Genomic DNA, 15185 nt, shown 5'->3' with positions numbered 1-15185 from the left:
GATACTGAAAAAAAGAAGAAATGATGAAAAATGTTTTTTTAAACATGACTCTGAGTGGGGAGAGACACAGCAATATGCTTCTGAATCTGCAAAAAATGTTATACAATGTGTTTCAGACGTGTGGCCAATACAGAAATGAGACACTGAGTTACATGTGACAGTTCAGGGGCAGTATGCTGCTTGGAGTATGTGAGAAAAACAAGGAAAAAAGAGGGTGCTCTTGGCCTTTTGGATTGAAACATTGGCAGATGCTGGAGAGTGATTTACTCCATTTGAAAAACAGTTGCTGGTGTTTCAAGGCACTGTGAGGGAACTAGGCAGATATAGTTGCTTGTGTGTTTTTGCACGCTGAGAGACACTGGGCAGATGAAAATAAGGCACAATGTGGTTTTTGAAATTTAAACATTTCTCTAATGCAATGGATGATGAATTCTCCTGAGTTATACAGAACAAGTAATGCACAGGAAGTACATGTGATCAAGTGGTACATATAGGCAGACACTGCAGTTTTGCATGAACGGCTGGTGCAGGTCCTAGAAGAAAATCCAGGGGTGGTTCTTTAGGTGCATGAGACACAGGATTCCCCTGTGAAGTGGAATAAGGAGTTGTGGCAAGAAATTTGAGAAATGTTACTGCAAAGCACAGCCACTGTGTATCATGTATACGCTCATTGTCTCATACATGTACTAGACAGACGCTTTAATTTCCTTACAGAGGAAAAGGTTAAAATCTTGGAGAGAGAGGAGGTGACGCACAATTCTGATTTGCTGGGCATGACTAAGTGGGAGCACCTGGGAGAGAAAGACACTAAAAGGTGGGCAGAGAATGAAGGGATGCATATTGTCCTAGACCTACTTAGAACTATGATTCCTATTTGTCAGCATACACAGCACCGACCAGTCTCACAGGAGGTGAGGGGCCAGTTGGAGAAAGGAAAATTACCAGCGCAGATAGGGCAGATGAATTGCCTTGGGCCCATGCCAAATGATCACGGATGTACTTATTCAGCAGTGTATGGAGGGATAAGGGGACTGCCCCAGCCCTTCTTACTGAGCGAGGGTAAGGAGAGTTTGGCTCCAATACCAAGATTCCAGAGCCAAAGTATTGGTAGAAGTCTCAGATAATTCCCCAGAACCAGCAAAGAACAGTGCAGAGAGAAAGGATAAAACTTTGACATTAGACCCAAAGCAGAAAAAGGAGAACACGCGCTTTCTGAAAAATGCTTTTTGCAAGAAGAGTGATGCTCGTTACTTTTTTAGATCATACAGCGGCATGTTGGTTTACCTGATGTCTCTGCCCTGCGTGTGGGTGGCCGTGTCTGAGTGGAGCCATGAGGGTGTGGGAGCCCCCAACCCTGAAGTGATGATCTAACAGTGCAGACTGACACCATTGCCTACATCCTTTGGATGAATCAACCAGATGGGCTCACCTAGCACAGACTGTTTTTGAATATGCTCAAATGAGACAGATTTTGAAAAATCCAAGCGTACTTTTGGGAAAAAAAATGTGGAAGGATATTGTTTTAAATATAGCAGGAGGGTTATGTACCTTCCCACAGTTAGAACTGATGGAAAATATTTTTTATTAAATCCAGCTTTGCATATCCAGAGTGTTACAAGAGAAACTGTTCAGCTTGATGAAAATTATTTTGAATGTTCATTTCTTATTTTAGATAGCTGATGTAGGTTTGGTTGCTTCAAAAGTAGAAGTTCCAGGATTAGCCATTTATAACATTAGCATTAATAAGTTAACATGTTTGATTCTATTTCTGTATTCATCACTCATTTATTTCTGTAGCTGAGTTTTATCAAATATAAATGAGCTGTTTTAGATGAAGTAATGAGTTACATGCTTGTAAAATTTCACTGTTTTGATGTGTGCTTCATTTTATATTCGATATTCGTGCTTTCACTTAAAAAGTTGATTTTAGATATGTATGTTATGATAGTCTATGGTCATGGGGTAGAATGTAGTGCCAGAGGCACTCCCATGTATTGGGACCACGCGAGGACCTTTGACTACCATTGTTTTAATGATTTTATATGTTTTATTTCCACTTTGCACTTGCATTTCGCGTCTCCTTAAAGCTGCAGAGTGGGAGTGGTTGTTTTCACAGAGTAGAACAACCTTGCCAAGGACAGAACGTGTGGGATTTGCATTTGAAAGCATGAGAGAGAAAGGTGTGGAATGTACTTCTCTGTCGTGGTGTGTAGTGTTATAGGCAGCGATGCCCAAATATGCATTATGTTGTACATTGGGAAATGAAGTGTGCAGTGTTATATACAGTGGTGCACAATTGTGCATTATGTTGTACATTGGGAAGTTTTATGAAGTTGTTACTATTGGCTTTTACATGCCCTCATGCCATCTTGAATTCTTACTCTGGCTAGCTTGAGCTTTGTGCACACACGCAGGCCCCCAGATCACTCAAGTTGTTTGTACTATTCACGTTTTCTGTACTTTTGGAGAGGTGTTTTGTACTTTTGGAGATGATTTCTACTTTCTCAAGCTTTGCTAAGATAGGTGCTGGAACATGTGGGAGCACAGAAGAATACGTGCAAACTCCTTTGCCTTTGGAATGCTTGTGGGAGTTTGGCCAACTCCAGCAAGTTTTCTTGACGCAGAGGAGATCCTCTTTGAAACTAGTGCATTGAAGATTTTAAAACTGGGGTTTGCTGACTTGGAAAGTGGGATTTCTGACCTGAAAGGATGGACACGTCTTATTCAGTGTAAGAGTTCCCAGCTTGTTGAGTCTCTTGACCGTGGCTGTGAATCCCCCAGTCTGGAGGGGGCTAAGATGAAGTTATTGCAGCCAGTGATGTATTTTCTATGAATATTGGCATTTTGATGTGTGAGTGTGTCTGTGTGCACGTTCCAGTCTCCAGTGGTATAATCATCTGATGTATTTAGTATATATAACTTTATATCTTTTCATGCTTTCCTTTTACTTCTTGTGTCTGATTATTTGCATTTAACAGTGTTTTTTTCTTGCAGTGGATGTCCAGTATTATTATCAATATTATCTTCTTGTATTTTATTCCTTGCATTTAACAGTTGCATTTGCTTACGTGTAAGTGTGTTATTATTGCTTGCACATATATATAAATATTTCTATGTACATTTATGTTGTTTAATTTGACATCTGGGAAAGTCTTTCTGTTAGAGAGTGTTGCACAAATTAAGCCCCACACTTTATTCTGAAAACTGTCTTTTGATATACCTCATTTTATTAGCGTGAAACACTTTTCCAGGTGTTTTCTTGCTTAGCCGTGTGTGTCTCTCCATGTGGGAGAGCTGTATTTTCTATTATTTGGGAGTGCAAAGCAATAGACAAGACGAGAAGCATTCACTCTGAATCCAATATACTTGGCTTCTTCCTTAACAAATTCACACTTCGCTGCCTTATAAGTCAGATGTTATCAGAGCCCAGAGAATACAAGATTTGCATATTCTTGAAGTTCCACAAGTCGAGAATGTCATTATGATATAATAGTACAAAATGATTCAAAACATCAGAAAAGATGGAATATAAAATGTGCTGTAAAAAATATCTGGAGCATTGCACAACCCAAATCACATTACACAATTTTCAACATGGTGCCATGGAGTGCAGTTTTCCACTCCTCACAGTCCTTTTTTGCAAGGCAAATGATAAGTACCTCATAAATCGAGCCTTGTAAAGATTCTTGCTCAGTTAACTAACTCCATATGTCCTTAATAAGAGTCAGAACCCTATAATTGATAAAGGGTTGAAGATCCTGATCCCTCTTGAGCACCACAATCAAAGTCATCCCAGCAAGTGGAGAAGTTGGAATAATCAACCTATTCTGTAAATTCTCTTGTAAATAGGCCATCAATATTGATTTTTCATTCTGGGTCAGGGAATAAATCTGTTCAAAAGTCACAACAGATCCATGTTCAATTGGCATATGCAACGTTTAAGTTGGATTTAGATTCCTGTTATTCATTACTCAGAGACCAATAGCTTCCTGATGTATAGCAATGATTGTGACAGAAACATCTGGCACATGCATCAATAAAGACTTTTGCGATTCTTTAATTGCGATTTTTAAGGAATCGCAATTAAGGAATTGCAAAAGCCTATGCATGTAGGAAGCGCTATAAAAATAGCGATTCCTACCAATTCCTTAATTGCGACTCGCAAATTGCGAGTCGCAATTAAGGAATGCTGTCCCATTCATTCCTATGGGCCTCCAGGCCCATAGGAATGAATAGGAGATTGCATGAGCAATTTGCGAGTACCAGTAGGTACTCGCAAATTGCTCATGCAATTTCAAGGGTGCAAGGGTGTCAAAATGACACCCTATTGCACCCCTGAAATTAATCTGTGCACATATGTTGCACACACACATGCTCTAAGGGCATGTGTGTGCGCAACATGAAACTTTGAAAAATACACAAAAGTGAATTTTTCGAAGTTTTTGCAAATTACCATGAAGTTCAACTTCATGGTAATTTGCTCCCCCTATTAGCGAAATCGCTAATTTTTTCACTTTCATGCATTGCATTTAAGGAATCTCAATTTGGGATTCCTTAAATGCAATCGCAATTTAAGGAATCGCAATTTAGAGATTCCTTAAATTGCGATTTTTGCATTTGGGATGATGCATCCCAAATGCAAAAATACCGGTCGCAAAGGGGCAGATTCTGAGAATCTGCCCGTTTGCGACCGGTTTTTACATTGATGCATGTGCCTGTATGATGGTAAATAAATAGTTTGAGTAGGTCATTTCACATATGTATTATGCCTTTTTAGCCATGGATTTCCAAATATTAAGGCATAACTAGGAGAAGCAATGATACCAAAAGATAACACTTATGATTTATAAAAAAAAGACCTGAAAACTAGAAGGAGAAACAAGCCAAGTCAGTGAAGAAGAATTCTAGGAGCAGATCCAACTGAGAGGAAGCAAAACCTTGTGACAAAAAATAACAATCGGATGAAGATAGTGATAAAAAATAAAGGGCATAATGCATCTATCCTTCAGAACTCCCAATGTATTTAGTGTCTAAAAGGAACTGATATCACATGAAAAAACTATTCCTCGTCTCAGTTTGTGATTCCCAGAGTTCAACCTGGGGACTGACCACCGTTTTGGTTAGGGCTTCTCATATGGCTTAAATATGCCCTCCCTATAGAAGTTATGCCATTCAATTGGGGAGTAAAGGTAAAGCCCAAATTTGATATCTTTCTTCCAGCACAGAATTCAAGAACTCTGCTGCTACCATAAGCACCCTGCGCTTAGGCAACTACCAGTATAGACACTTCAGGACATTTGTGACCTTGCAATCATTCAAGCATGTGCTGAGTTGAGTGTCTCCAGCTGCTCTTCTTGTCTATGTGAGTAATACTACTTCTGCTTTGGACCACACAGGGTCTCTAATAGGTCTTTTGTCTAAATATTAGTAGAGATGTAACATACGCAGTAGGTCTATTTGACACTGGTGCTGTCCAAACTCAAGCTTAAAAAAGGATCTGTCCATCTTCTTGATACTCATTAAGTGTATAGCATTCATATCTATCCTGTTCTCAAAACCTTGCACTGGCTTCCTGAAAAAGAAAGATCCTAATTCAAAGCATTGTCCTTTGTACACTAAAGGGGATATTCACAAAGATAACTCAGGATCACATGTAAGATGGATTTGCGACTTGCAAACGGGTCGCAACTTCATTTGCGAATGCAAAAAAAGGTCCGTAAGCAATGTACAACAAGCATTTGCAAGGCAAAAATGGTGATGCAACCGATTTGCGACTCAGTAAAATTTGCAATCAGATTTTGAGAGTCGCAATCAGGGAATCCCTAATTGTGGGTGGCAAACGGCACGCACATGTGAGTCGCTAATTGCAAATAGCTGCAAAATGACCCGTTTGCATATGCAATTTACCACCAATTCAAAACAGGAGGTAACAGGGCCCTAAGTATAAAAACAGCCCCAGAATGCATCAGGGACTTCCACAATGGCTGCCCTGTACATGATAGCAAGGAGGATGCGTATACTGGCTGCTCATCAAAGGAGGCGGCAACAAGAGAGGATATTCTGACTCAGGCTAGTCATGTTTGAGAAGACTGAGGAAGAGCTACATGAACAATACAGGCTGAGTAGCAATGTGATCTTGAAGCTAATAGCCACCTTAAAGCTGCACCTTAAAAGCAGTATGCAGCAATGCAATGCAATCCCTATCCACGTACAGGTGTTGTGCTTCCTCCACCTATTTGCCAGTGGCAGTTACCAAAATGTGATAGCAGTGGCTTGAGTGCGCTTTCGTGGTTTTTTTTATAACTTCCTAGACCACATGCTCCTCTACATACACCAACACATTCACCTGCCCAGAAATGATGTGGAAATGCAAACAGTGAAATTGCAATTCTACCCGATTGCCAGATTCCCACAGGTCATCGGGTGCATGGACGGGACCCATCTGTCCATATGTCCCCAATCCCGTCTGGAATACCTATTTAGGAACCAGAAAAACACCTGTTCCCTGAACATCCAAGTAGTCTGAAATGCACACAATATCATTACTGATATTGTGGCAAAATATTCAGGGAGCATCCATTACCAGTGCTGTGTTAATGTATGGGCACGCTGGGCAGATGCCCGGGAGACTCATGCAGGCCAGAATTTAAAACAAATTTTCCGTTAAACATTTTAATTCCTATGAGTGGTTGTGTAGGCAGGGTTCAGTGCACTGCTTTGCCCACGGGCCTGTAATACTGTAAAGACGCCCATGCCCACAACTACTTCATGTTCAGGCACAATGGCATGTGCCAGTGACTAGAAAGAGGGGATTTTGATGAAGGTTACCTACTAGGTACTTAAAAGTAATTTAAATAGTCAAATGTCTGTCGTCTCACACATATACTTGCTTTACCACTTGACAGTGCATATGCCCTGAGGACATGGATCCTTACACAATTCCTGTCTCCGAACAACCCACATGAAAGGTGATACAACACGGCACATAGGAGCACCAGGTTGGTGATCGAGTGAGCATTGGGCCTCCTCAAATCTCACTTCAGGTACCTGCACAAGAGTGGGGGAGCCTTGCAGTATGTGCTGAAGACTGCTTGCAAGATTGTGGCAACCTGTGTCATACTCCACAACATTGCCTGCAGGAGAGGCTTATCCATTGAGGTGACCGGATCTGACTTGGAAGATAATGGCTCTGGCCCACCTGCCCAGCAGCCAACCAAGGCAAGCAGAGCAGCCAAGGCGAGAAGGTGCAGGGACCACACTAAACCCGCTGTTTGAAAGGCCTCCACTGCTGCTGTGATCTGTGCCAGGCCCCATGAGACATCCCCACTGTAGTGGCCCATTTCCACCTGGAGAGTCTTGGTGTGCTTGGACAGTGTTGTTGTTGCCTGCGCAAGCCTCCCTATGGCCCTTGTCATGGCGTCCATCCTGACACCTCTGCCTCTCTGGCTCAGCCTTTGCAGGCTCCTGTCCTTAGTCAGCACAGTCACTGTGGGCCAATGGCACCTGTAGGTGCATCCATTTTGGAGTCCATAAGGGGCTGATGGTCAGCCAACTGCTAGGTCAAGGTGTTGAAGCCCAGTGTCAGTTTTCAATTATTCAAACATATTTGTTTCTGCTGCAGGTGCTGAACCTGTAGCATTGCCTCCTCCTGCCCACCAAACACCACTTGTTCATTGGATGCCGCCTGGAACCCAGATGCCTGCCTTGCCTGCTGACACCTATGTGCCTGTTGTGTGGAGAGATGCTACCGGGCCCTGGTATTTGCATTGTGTCTAGGAGTGGGTGGCTCTTGGCTATCCGGCACCTTTACTGAAGCTGGCTGTGGGGAGATGGATACAGCAATGCACTAACCATGTGACGTGGTTGGCAGACTCACAGGCACCTCACTCTGTTTTTCCTCCATCTGGCCCTGGTCTTCTCCCTCATCTACATTCCTGTACCTCCACATATGTCTTTATGTGGGAAATGGAGAGATCAATAAAATGTTACGTGAGCAGCCGAGCGGAATGGCCGCGTTCTGAAGTGGCTCCGCCATCCTCGTCGTATTTCTTCCAATTATCCTGTTGTGAAATCGACTATCATCCCCTCAAAGTGAGGGGTACAGTTCCCGAGGACACCAGCGAGGCTCGCATCGGCCGCCCAAAGCCCGATTAGCGGTGAGCATCAGCGAAGACACGGCACCCCTAATACCTCTCTGGCAGTGACATGGCGGCCCGCTCCGGAGATCTTCGCTGCTGAGGTGGAGGTGCCTCACATTGGCGTGCGGAATCGGAGCCTGCCGTGGGCCATGGGCCGTGTGAGTCCCGTCTGGCTAGCTGGAGGTGAGTGAAAGGCGTTGCACGTCCCTCCCCTTCGGCCTACTTATGAATTGAAGCCCCGGCTCGGGCCTAATTGCGGGTGGAAGTCCCCGTGACCACCTTTGGATCCCCGCCGGCCCATAACGTCCTCCTGCTGGGCCAAGTAACAAGTAACAAGCCTACAAGCCTACCGCACTGCTGCTTCACTGAGGGCCTGAACAACTGCACGATACCCCGGAGGTGCTGCTGAGGGCAGTGTGGCGGCCTGCGGCGGCGCTCCCCTTTGGCCTGCTTATAAATCGAGGCCCCGGCATGGGCCTAGTTGCGGGTGGAGGTCCCCTTGATCACCTTCGGATCCCCGCTGGCCCAGAGCACCGTCCTGCTGCACCAAGAAATGAGCATTGTTGCTTCACGGTGGGCCTGAACGACTGAGAGATACCTCGGAGGTGCTGCTGGGAGCAGCGTGGCGGCCTACGGTGGTGCTCCTGACTGAGGCGGTGAGTGGCGCTTGATATAGAGACAATTGTTTGCATGGAGGGCCCAGAAGCGGCCCACTACTCATTGAAGATCTACCTGAAGCCGCACACATCGTGGGGGCGAAAGGGGGGACGCTTATAGGTGGCACATGCTCCCCCCATCTGGCCCCCTCTACTAATTACGGCCCCGGTCTGAGGCCAGGTGGCGCTGGGGACCCCCCCCCCCTGGTGTCCCGGGACTTTCACGGTCTCAAGCTATCACCTCACAGAGCCACGTTGTCAGGCTGTTGTTTTACGGCCTGAATGTTGGCTGATAGCCCCTGCTGAAGGTGGCCCTGAGAATTACAGACACGGGCCTACAGGGGCGCACCAAGTAGTAGCGTGCAGGAGACTATCAGAGTTCCCCTTCGAGCAGACCTACTTCACCGTACTTCAAGAGTGTACCAAACGTAGCTTACAGACTACATCACACCCCCCCCTACTTCAGTGGCCTCACCGACCGGACTTTGTCATTGTTTAATCATTTGGTAAAACCGGCAGGCTGACGGGGAGAGACGCGGTAATTACCCCTTCCCTGGGCAGGCAGCAGCGAGTACCGACACAGGATCCACATAGTGAGCATTCACACCCCACAATGGCCAGTGGCAAAGGACCTAAAACACAGGCCCAAAAGACACTTGCTAAATTCGCATGGGGGAAAACAGCTGATGAGTCCGATACAGCTGCCAACGGTGGGATGAAGGACCCTCATCCCAAGTCTCCTCAAGCGGATCCCATCCTACAGGACGTCATGGAGGCATTCGCAGGAGTCTGGACATCTCTCGAGACTCGGATCAATACCGTCAGTATAGAGATCTCCCTCATGACAGCGGACCTACGCAAAATGGATGCTAGAGTAAAAGATGTGGAAGACGCCACTGTGATATTAACAAAGCAAAAACCAAAGGAAATGATGGACGGAGTGTTGAACATTGCAAGCACTCACCCCCAGTCAACTGATCTGGGTTTAATCCATCACCGTTCTTTAGCCCACTCTGCCACCCCAGTTCAGACATGGCCATATGCAAATCAGTCTGACCCTGTGCCTCATGGGAACAGTCCAGCCCGAACTGCCAAGCCATGTCTTCCCTGGACCGGAAACAAGCTTCCTAGGACCGGTTTCTGGCATTACAGCCGTCTTCAGCCAGGCTTGCTTGAATCCAGTGGCAAAGTGAGCAAGGGACTCACGTCTGAGCATACCCTGCCAACTTATGGCGAACAAAGCAAAAACCAAAGGAAACTGGGGTTGCGTAGTGGGCAAAAGAATGATGGATTTAACCCAGATCTCTTGACTGGGGGAGAATGTCTGCATTGTCAGCATTCCGTTCATCAATTGTTTGTTGTAACGCTTTTCGCCCTAAGTGGGATGGGTATTCCCAGACGTGGGACCCGTGCTCACTACGCCACTGTAGTCAAGCTATCCTGGCTGATGACGGCTGATAGCCAGAAACCGGTCGTAGGATGCTTGATTCCGGTCCAGGGAAGACATGGCTTGGCAGTTCGGGCTGGACTGTTCCCATGAGGCACAGGGTCAAGACTGATTTGCATATGGCCATGTCTAAACTGGGGTGGCGTAGTGGACAAAAGAATGATGGATTTAACCCAGATCTCTTGACTGGGGGAGAATGTCTTCATTGTCAGCATTCCGTCCATCAATTGTTTGTTGTAACGCTTTTCGCCCTAAGTGGGATGGGTATTCCCAGACGTGGGACCCGTGCTCACTACGCCACTGGAGTCAAGCTATCCTGGCTGATGACGGCTGATAGCCAGAAACCGGTCCTAGGATGCTTGATTCCGGTCCAGGGAAGACATGGCTTGGCAGTTCGGGCTGGACTGTTCCCATGAGGCACAGGGTCAAGACTGATTTGCATATGGCCATGTCTAAACTGGGGTGGCGTAGTGGGCAAAAGAATGATGGATTTAACCCAGATCTCTTGACTGGGGGAGAATGTCTGCATTGTCAGCATTCCGTCCATCAATTGTTTGTTGTAACGCTTTTCGCCCTAAGTGGGATGGGTATTCCCAGACGTGGGACCCGTGCTCACTACGCCACTGGAGTCAAGCTATCCTGGCTGATGACGGCTGATAGCCAGAAACCGGTCCTAGGATGCTTGATTCCGGTCCAGGGAAGCCATGGCTTGGCAGTTCGGGCTGGACTGTCCCCATGAAGCACAGGGTCAAGACTGATTTGCATATGGCCATGTCTAAACTGGGGTGGCGTAGTGGGCAAAAGAATGATGGATTTAACCCAGATCTCTTGACTGGGGGAGAATGTCTGCATTGTCAGCATTCCGTCCATCAATTGTTTGTTGTAACGCTTTTCGCCCTAAGTGGGATGGGTATTCCCAGACGTGGGACCCGTGCTCACTACGCCACTGGAGTCAAGCTATCCTGGTTGATGACGGCTGATAGCCAGAAACCGGTCCTAGGATGCTTGATTCCGGTCCAGGGAAGACATGGCTTGGCAGTTCGGGCTGGACTGTTCCCATGAGGCACAGGGTCAAGACTGATTTGCATATGGCCATGTCTAAACTGGGGTGGCGTAGTGGGCAAAAGAATGATGGATTTAACCCAGATCTCTTGACTGGGGGAGAATGTCTGCATTGTCAGCATTCCGTCCATCACTTGTTTGTTGTAACGCTTTTCGCCCTAAGTGGGATGGGTATTCCCAGACGCGGGACCCGTGCTCACTACGCCACTGGAGTCAAGCTATCCTGGCTGATGACGGCTGATAGCCAGAAACCGGTCCTAGGATGCTTGATTCTGGTCCAGGGAAGACATGGCTTGGCAGTTCGGGCTGGACTGTTCCCATGAGGCACAGGGTCAAGACTGATTTGCATATGGCCATGTCTAAACTGGGGTGGCGTAGTGGGCAAAAGAATGATGGATTTAACCCAGATCTCTTGACTGGGGGAGAATGTCTGCATTGTCAGCATTCCGTCCATCAATTGTTTGTTGTAACGCTTTTCGCCCTAAGTGGGATGGGTATTCCCAGACGCGGGACCTTGCTCACTACGCCACTGGAGTCAAGCTATCCTGGCTGATGACGGCTGATAGCCAGAAACCGGTCCTAGGATGCTTGATTCTGGTCCAGGGAAGACATGGCTTGGCAGTTCGGGCTGGACTGTTCCCATGAGGCACAGGGTCAAGACTGATTTGCATATGGCCATGTCTAAACTGGGGTGGCGTAGTGGGCAAAAGAATGATGGATTTAACCCAGATCTCTTGACTGGGGGAGAATGTCTTCATTGTCAGCATTCCGTCCATCAATTGTTTGTTGTAACGCTTTTCGCCCTAAGTGGGATGGGTATTCCCAGACGTGGGACCCGTGCTCACTACGCCACTGGAGTCAAGCTATCCTGGCTGATGACGGCTGATAGCCAGAAACCGGTCCTAGGATGCTTGATTCCGGTCCAGGGAAGACATAGCTTGGCAGTTCGGGCTGGACTGTTCCCATGAGGCACAGGGTCAAGACTGATTTGCATATGGCCATGTCTAAACTGGGGTGGCGTAGTGGGCAAAAGAATGATGGATTTAACCCAGATCTCTTGACTGGGGGAGAATGTCTGCATTGTCAGCATTCCGTCCATCAATTGTTTGTTGTAACACTGTGATATTAACATCAGACACGGACCTCCTTAAACAACAAGTAGTCCAACTCCAAGACCAGCAGGTGAAAATGGAAGGCTTCCTCGACGATTATGAAGGAAGGGCGCGCAGAAACAACATACGCTTACTGGGGGTCCCGGAGCGAGCGGACGGACCAGCAGCAGATCTCTTTGTAGAGGACATGGTGACAAGTAGGCTCCAGCTGAAACGACTTTCCGATTATTTCTCCATTGAACGGGTCCATCGAGTCCCTGGGGAACGGCCCAAACCTGGGGCTCCCCCGAGACCTATCATAGCAAGAGTCTTCAATTTTCGGGACCGTGATGTGATCCTTCAGATGGCTCGAGCCAAACCACCATTAAAAATGGATAACAGTGCAATCACATTCTTCCCAGACTTTACAACCAAGGTGCAGGCCCAGCGACGCAGCTTTTTGGCGGTTAAGAAGGCGCTACGAGACAAGGAAATCAAGTATTCTATGCTCTTCCCAGCAAAACTCTGGGTTGAATCAGAGGGCAAGACTTCGTTCTTCTCCACCCCAGAAGACACTTGGGACTGGCCGGAAGGATGGCGAAAGGTGGGGAATTGGAACAATGGCAGACACGAAAGGACCAGAAACGGCTACCGACCAACGGGGCGGAACATTGTGAGGACCCGGCTCGTGGGGAGAACACCTCGGACTCGAAGGGGTGAGAGGGTAGGAGGTAGAACAACGCTTCTTGTTGTGACCTGAAGGACACTTGGGACCGTTGCGAGCACATGAAGGTATGGTGCGAAAGGGGATATGTGAAGGAGGCCCCTGATTGACTAGAAAAGGGAGACTAGCATAGTTAACTTGGGTTGTATCACTGGCACTCGGAGATATGTTCAATGGAAATCGCTGGGGGGTTCACGGGAATTTTTCTGAATGTTGTGTAACATGTATCCATGGGAGGGGGGGTGACAGGCACTCTGCCTTGTTGGGGTGTGGGTAGTTTGAAATCCACTGGCAGGGGGGCAGGGTGGGGAGAGGGGGGAGGGGTGAATGGAGAGTTGAGGTTTTTGTTATTGTTAACTGTCATGATGCAGTGAGAACTTTATCTGGCTTTGTAGGCTGTGACCAATCGCAAGTGATGTCATTTACGAGATATGCTGTTGTTCGATCCCCCACATTGGGTATCCAGCCCCCACTGAAACACACGTCTACCGTGGCTGACCTGGTCCCCCTCCCCCACAGAGAGGGATACCGACTGTGCCCCTTTGACAACACCTTTACTCCACACCAACTACTAACATTGATATTAAGCTGTCCGCCCTGACGTGGAATGTCAACGAGCTAGGAGACAAAATAAAGAGGGATGTCGTGTCACAGTATTTAAAGAGATTCGCACCAGATATAGTCCTGCTGCAAGAAACCCATCTCATAGGTAATAGCTGCAAGGCCCTCATCAGGTGGGGATATAAGTTATTGGTACATGCAGGGTTTACCTCTGGCTCTAGGGGGACTGGTATCCTAGTTCGCAAGAGCCTAGCTCTTGCACCCACACATACTGGGCCGACCCACAGGGCAGGTTTGCAGTTCTGGAGGCCACCTGGGAGGGGAAAGTGTTGAATGTTATCTCGGTTTATCTCACCCCTGCGTTGGGAAAGGAAGCGCTTAGCGACTTAGGTAAAATATTGTTGGATTTGCCGGATGGCATCTTGATAATGGGGGGTGACTTTAATTTGACTATGGATGATAGGATAGATAAATATCCCCAGCGAACGACTACTAGACCAAACACTCTCATGGCTGAATTCACTCAGGCCATGGGACTTACGGACATATGGCGCTCATTGCAACCACAAATGACTTACTGTACCCACTATTCCAATGCGCATAAGAGCATGTCCCAAATAGATTACTTCCTTACACTCCTGACGGACGTAGGCCACTTTCAAAATCCCCAAGGGCTGCCGCGTGGGATCTCAGACCATTCCCCGGTGTGGGTCGAAATTACCTTCCACCGCCCAAAACAATGTAGCTTCATAGTGATAAACCCGTGGCTTCCTAAGATACCTGACATCAAGGAGTAACTAACTGAACAGACTGACCACTATTTCGCAGAAAACCTTGGGGCAGTGGAATCAGCACAGATAATCTGGGAGGCATATAGGACAGTGTTGAGGAGCCACGCGTTAACACTCCAAATGGGTCATATTTGGCGTCACAACGAGCACATACACGAAATTGAGAGTGACCTACAGCGACTAGAGTCACTCCATAACTCCTCGCCCAGCGAAGCCACAGCGCACTGCCTAACTACTAAACATCTTGAATATAAAGCCCTCGTGCGAGAAAAGGCGAGAGCGCAACTATTGTCCACAAGACATAGAGTGTATGAGATGGGGAGAGAGCGGGTAGGATGCTGGCTTGGCTCGAGCGTCGGGAACAGGAACATAGATGGGTGCCCGTATTATCCACCGACACGGGCGCGAAAATATCTGACCCACAGGAAATTGCAGACACGTTCGCAGACCACTTGGAGAGGGTGTACATGCCCTCTACCACTTACACGTCGGAAGATTCCCGGCAACTACTGAGGGATAGTAATCTGCCCTCCTGTCAGAAACGGAAAAGCCAGACCTGGAGGCTGATATCACAGACGAGGAACTCTGCAAAGCTATTTATAGTATTTAATCAGGAAAAGTGATGGAGCCTAACAGTATCCCGATACAGTTCCTCAAATCCATGGTGGTGAAAATAGCCCCCCACCTTAACCATATGTACTTGGAAAGCCTGGAG

The sequence above is a fragment of the Triturus cristatus genome, chromosome 2_1 (assembly GCF_964204655.1).
Source record: "Triturus cristatus chromosome 2_1, aTriCri1.1, whole genome shotgun sequence".
In the NCBI taxonomy this organism is placed as follows: Eukaryota; Metazoa; Chordata; class Amphibia; order Caudata; family Salamandridae; genus Triturus; species Triturus cristatus.
This window is presented reverse-complemented; position numbering follows the sequence as displayed.